This window comes from Nicotiana tabacum, chromosome 3 (assembly GCF_000715075.1).
Source record: "Nicotiana tabacum cultivar K326 chromosome 3, ASM71507v2, whole genome shotgun sequence".
In the NCBI taxonomy this organism is placed as follows: Eukaryota; Viridiplantae; Streptophyta; class Magnoliopsida; order Solanales; family Solanaceae; genus Nicotiana; species Nicotiana tabacum.
This window is the reverse complement of record NC_134082.1, coordinates 140,387,384-140,393,175: the sequence shown is the minus strand read 5'-3', so window position 1 is coordinate 140,393,175 and position 5,792 is coordinate 140,387,384. Positions and strand designations below refer to the sequence as shown.

General features: G+C 39.7%; 1 non-coding gene across 1 annotated transcript; it reads left to right on the top strand.

Annotated features, from left to right (window-relative positions):
* Nucleotides 1–5,270: 5,270 nt before the first annotated feature.
* Nucleotides 5,271–5,375, top strand: LOC142179635 (small nucleolar RNA R71). Its single transcript, XR_012708180.1, has one exon. It is a non-coding gene; the product is annotated as a small nucleolar RNA R71 (small nucleolar RNA).
* The last annotated feature ends 417 nt before the right edge of the window (nt 5,376–5,792 follow it).

Sequence of the window (5,792 nt, the reverse complement as noted above, 5' to 3'; positions counted from 1 at the left end):
TGCAAGAGAACTTACAAGATCTAAAAATTTGAATGTGAAATTTTCAGTGTTAGTCTCTGAGTTTGTGTTACCTTTTGGTACTAGTACACCACTATTTGTATAGGGAATTAACTAGCTACCATCTAAAATGGGAGAAAGGCTTGCCTTTTTGGAATTATATGTCACCTTTGTACTTAAAACTAATGTGTCCTGCTACTCCCAAACGCACACGCAAGTATACGTGGTCGACAAGTAATATAATGATAAGTTGAGTGTCGAACCCACAGAAACTTGTGTAAACTACTCACTAAATCACTAAAATTGTTATTCAATCCAGCTAAAACCAAAGTCCAATAATATGGTTATATTATACTACAATTCTAAATATTAACTAAGTTATCAAGTAACGAGTTGATTGTTGTGTATTCAGTAGAGACAAATATTCCAGAGTTGTGATCGATTCACCAATCGTATTGTGTTCTAATTAACTCTCCCTTTCATATAATTCACTCATGGTTGCTAATTAATCGATAAATGCTCTCATAGCCTTCTCCCGAAGTACTACTCACCTATTCTCAATAGATTAACGCCTATATTCCTATAAAATCAATCTATTAAGAACGCATTAAGATCACGATATTTAATTAAGCACGGTGACTAGGTATATTCCTATCCTAACCATAAATCTGCTCCCCCTAAGGATTAAGATCATGCTCTCTTCAATTCTTCTCTAATCTAAACACGGCTTTCCCAAACATAGCATAGATAGTAAATAGAACCTAACTGTTGGCCAGACAATTAAGCAATTAAACGCAGAATTGAAGAAACAACCATATATTGGTGAATTTTAATCAAGGTCAAGCTAATATAAAACAACAATATTCATGGCTAAATCACAACCCCTGAACAATAGGTGTTTAGCCACTCATGATGTAATCAAATAATTGCATAAGTGTTGAATCAATTGGAAATACTAGAAAAAGATGAAGAAAACTGAGAATTCTTCGCTTCCTCACGATCCCGTGTGTATCTCTACTCTAAAGTGGCGTCTCTCCCCTCAAAAATAGGTTGAGTCTTGCTTTTATATCAGTTGGGTAGGTCTAGGGCCGGAATAAACTTGTCCCGGGCAAAATAGGACACATTTCACGTCACCAGCACCCAGCCCGGCGCCAGGCGCCCTCCATAGCGCCCCAATTTTTGAGCCTACTATTTTCAGCGCCACAGGTGGCGCCAGGCGCTGCCTGTGGCGCCCAACTGCTTCATTTCCCGATTTTGTTTGTTTTAGCTTCAAATCTTTCAGGTTTTGTCCCAAATTGCTCCCGAATCATTCCTACAAGTAAAAACACTTCAAATCAAAATAATTCATAGCATTTAATATCCCAAATTCATGAAACAAGAGTAAGATGTGAGACGATATACATAAAAATATATATACTTTAAGCTAAATATCAACACCCCACACTTGGGCTCTTGCTCGTCCTCGAGCAATAGGACTATCTAATAAACCCCCAACTACTTACAAGTATCAATTATAGAGGAGCACTTTAACCTTTAACTACACATTATACCCTTGACTATGATCAATACCAGCACACAAGCATGACCACACAAAATTTCACATTCTTCCCGTTTAAGCATGCCCAAGTATAATATTTCAATTCAATCAATTCCATCAACCTATTTGTCACCACCCAACCTCAAAAGCCGACTTGCAACCACTAACCACCCTCAACTCATGCACTTACCCAACAAGAAAGTTTACAACATTACCAATCATTCATGAGATCATGTGCCCTCACCAACAAACCGAAAGTGAATATAAATTGGTCCACACATTCAAATATGCTTTTGAACATAATTTAAGGACATCACACAATTGAACAAAATTCGCTCACTCTCACAAAGAATTCATATGCATCCCGTGGTCGTTCCATAAGCTTGCCCGTAGTGTATATTTCCACTAATTTAAGCTAGCCAAATCTAGGATCAATTAGGACTTTTAGGTTGTAATGTAGGCTAGGGGACGGGTAGGATATATTTAGAAATAGTAATTCACCCTCCTAAGCACTTTAATACACTACATTTACACTTCAAGCACATATTCTTCTCAACCAAATCACTTGCCATATACAACATAGCCATCTTTTCACTTAAAGCACTTCTCTATTTTGTCACTAGCACAAATCAATAAGAATTGGAGGTGTTTTATTTTCTACATACATTCACACCCTCATTTTTCTTCTCTTTTCTCTTTTTTTTCCACACACTCCATACATTACAGTTCATCGGCTAGTGACTTTTGATTTCAACTTTAGTGCACCAACGGTCCCTTCCATGGTTCCACTTAAAAGCTACTTCTCAATCTCTAACCTTACTTCTTTTAGCGACTAAGTGCCTTAGGAGGTAAAGGTTCAATCAATATCAAATTAAGAACAAAATAAGGGATGACTTGTAATGTGGGTGCCAAAAGAAAGGTCTATAGGCTCAAAGAGGCTAGCAACGGAAAATTCTATTATTATGTGACAAGCACATCCATGATCAAGCAAGAAAATGCCTACGTCATTTCCTAGATTAGAACAACTTACCATTTCGCTTCAATTAACACACGGGGCAAGTTCTAGACTACACAGGATAGCACAGAAAATCACAAATCCTCACACACACGTTGCACATGACTCAATCAGGACGGTTCTGTTCAACTCTCAAGTCAAGCGAGCACAAACAAATGAGAAATTTAAGCAACATTGCACTATGCGGCATACAAGTCAGACAACTGAGAAAAGGCGTCACAAAATAGGCTATTTACTTTACTTAGGCTTTACAATTCAAACCAAATACACGGGAAAACAGAATGTATGTCATAGCCTAATGTGCCAACATCAACCATGCCAGTGAGTATCTCAGAACGACTTAGTTCCTTCCTAAACTACTCCTAAAAAGAAATTAAAAGTGCCCGGTTCGAGCTACATCCTTGGAAAAGAACCGGTGCCCAAAGAAAAATCAAGGAATACTACCTAGATATTCTAAGAAAATAAAATGACACATAAAATAAATCTTTTTGGTGTTTTTAAATCGGACTTTAATCCCTCAAGAAAATTGTCCAAAAGATCCATCGTCAGGAACAATCCGAGCTTTTTCAACTTTTTTTTGAACCTAGACTATGTCTACTACGAGTTATAAAAGAAAGACAATTATACTCCAGAAAGTAGTTTCCCTACCCCACACTTATATTATGCATAGTCCTCGATGCATGAGATAGAAATATTAAAACAAGGGTGAGAAATACTCCCTGAGACCATCTCAGACCTAGCTCGGACATGATCCTCAATATTAAGGGCTGGGACGACCCCACACTTAAGATCAAACATGCTCCTCAACTTCAACTTTGGGTACTCAGACTTCCCCTACTCTGCAAAAAAAAACACAGTAAAAAGAAATAATCAATAGATAAAAGATACACAGGTTGGGTTGCCTCCCAACAAGCGCCTTATTTATAGTCGTGGCATGACTATGCTACTCTGCTCAGGTTGGGCACTTTCTCTTCTTCTTTCTCCCATGAATTCTAGCCTTTTTGCGCGCTCTCAGAAGGTCTCCTCTTTCATCTCTGGCTCTTTTCTCAATCATCTTTACACGCTCAGCTGGAAACACGACCTCCTTTAACTCATTTGTCCCATCTGGATCACTATAATTCACATAAGGACTCTGCTTTATCCTCTTCGATTCTACCACAGTAATCATGCACAAGTCCTCATAATGCTTAGGAAGCTTAAGTGCCTTGTACACATTAAAAGTGACCTCCTCATCGTCAACTCTCATTTTTAACTTCCCTGCTCTCACATCAATAATTGCTCCACCAGTAGCTAAGAATGGTTGCCCCAAAATAATGGTCACTTCCTCATCTGCCTCGTAATCAAGAACAATAAAATCAGCAGGAAGAATAAAACTTTCCCACTCGAACTAACACATCCTCAATAATTCCTTCGGGCATGACTAGTGACCTATCTGCTAGCTGTAAAGTGATTGTAGTAGGTCTAAGCGTTCCCAATTCGAGTTGCTTGAACAAAGAGGATGGCATCAAATTTATACTGGCCCCTAAATCACACAAGGCTCTACCAACTTCTTGTTTTCCAAGAGACAAAGGAATTGTGAAACTCCCAGGATCCTTCAACTTAGGAGGAAGTTTACTCTGAACTCTGGCACTACACTCTTCAGTAAGTGCAACTGTTTCAAACTCTACATGTCTTCGTTTGTTTGCCATAATATCTCTGAGATACCTTTCATACTTAGGCACTTCCTGCAAAATTTCCACCAAAGGCAGATTCACGCTCACTTGGCTCAAAATATCTAGGAATTTCTTGTACTTGGCATCATCTTTTTGCTTCTGCAGTCTTTGTGGAAACGGAGGTGGTGGCGTAGTCTCAATTACTGGCTTGGGTCCTTTATCATCTTTCGCATTCCCCTCAACTGGCTTGGGAGATAATTCTCCTTCAGGATGATATGTATTCTTCTTTTTCTTTGGAACTTCTTCTAGTGCTCTTCCATTTCTCAAGGTAACCGCATTGACTTGAGCTTTAAGATTGGGCCCAGTATCACTTGGAAGAGCTCCAACTGGTCTAGTGTTTTGAGCACTAGCAAGTTGTCCCATTTGACGCTCCAAATTTCTCACTATTGTGGTGAGGTCTTACTGTTCAGCCATCACTTTTTTCAACATATCTTCAAGGTGACTTGTAGGACTCGCTTGTTGTTCAACCTTAGGTGGTCTATATTGTTGTTGAGGTACTTAAGGCCTGTATTTATTCTGAGTGCCCTGGTTTCCACCCTAAGAGAAGTTTGGGTGGTTCCTCCAGTTGTGATTGTAAGTGTCCCCATACTGATTTGTTTGGCCTCGATTTGCATTACCTATAAAATATACAGACTCTGGATTTGCTGGGCATAGATTGCTCATGTGACCCTCTCCACATACATCACAAAATATTTGAACTTGTTGCACTGGTTGGGCTTGTTGCTTGTTAATACTCAAGTTCATCTGGTTGACGTGATTGGTTAGTGTAGAAATCTGCGCTGATAATGTTGAGACGGCATCTAACTCAAGAACCCCTGCAGACTTTTGCACTGTGTGTCTGCCCATCTCTCCTTGCCAATCTAGATTGCTCTTGGAGAATTTGTTCAATATGCATATATCTCGTCAAAGCTTTTCTCCAACACATGACCCCCAGCTGCAACATCTACCACGATCTTTGTTTCAGCATGTAGCCCTTCTATGAAAGTGTGAGCTAACACTTCATTCGTCTAATTGTGATGAGGACAGTCTCTGAGTAGCCCCTTGAACCTTTCCCAAGCTGAGTATAAAGATTCTCCCTCTTTCTGTTTGAAGGCCACTATCTCACTTCTGATCTTTGCAGTTTTGCCTGAAGGAAAGAACCTTGCCAGAAATTTCTTGCCAAATCATTCCATGATGTGATGGAGTTAGCTGGTTCTGCCTTTAGCCATCGCTTAGCCTCGCCCATTAGAGAGAATGGAAAAAGTGTGAGCCTCACGTAATCTGGAGTGACCCCGTTAATGATATAAGTATCACTAATCTCCAAGAAGTTCAGAATATGCTGCTGTGGATCCTCGTGTGGAAGACCCATAAATTGCCCGTTTGGATGAAGTAACTGGATCATGCTCTGTTTCAGCTCAAAGTGCCCAGGGATCCTAGGCTTCACTATACTGGAGGTGACATTAGCAATGCTGGGCATTGCCACCTCTTGAACAGCCATAGGTTGCTCCTCTGCCATGTCCACAGGAAATTGAACAAGTGCCTGAATATTATT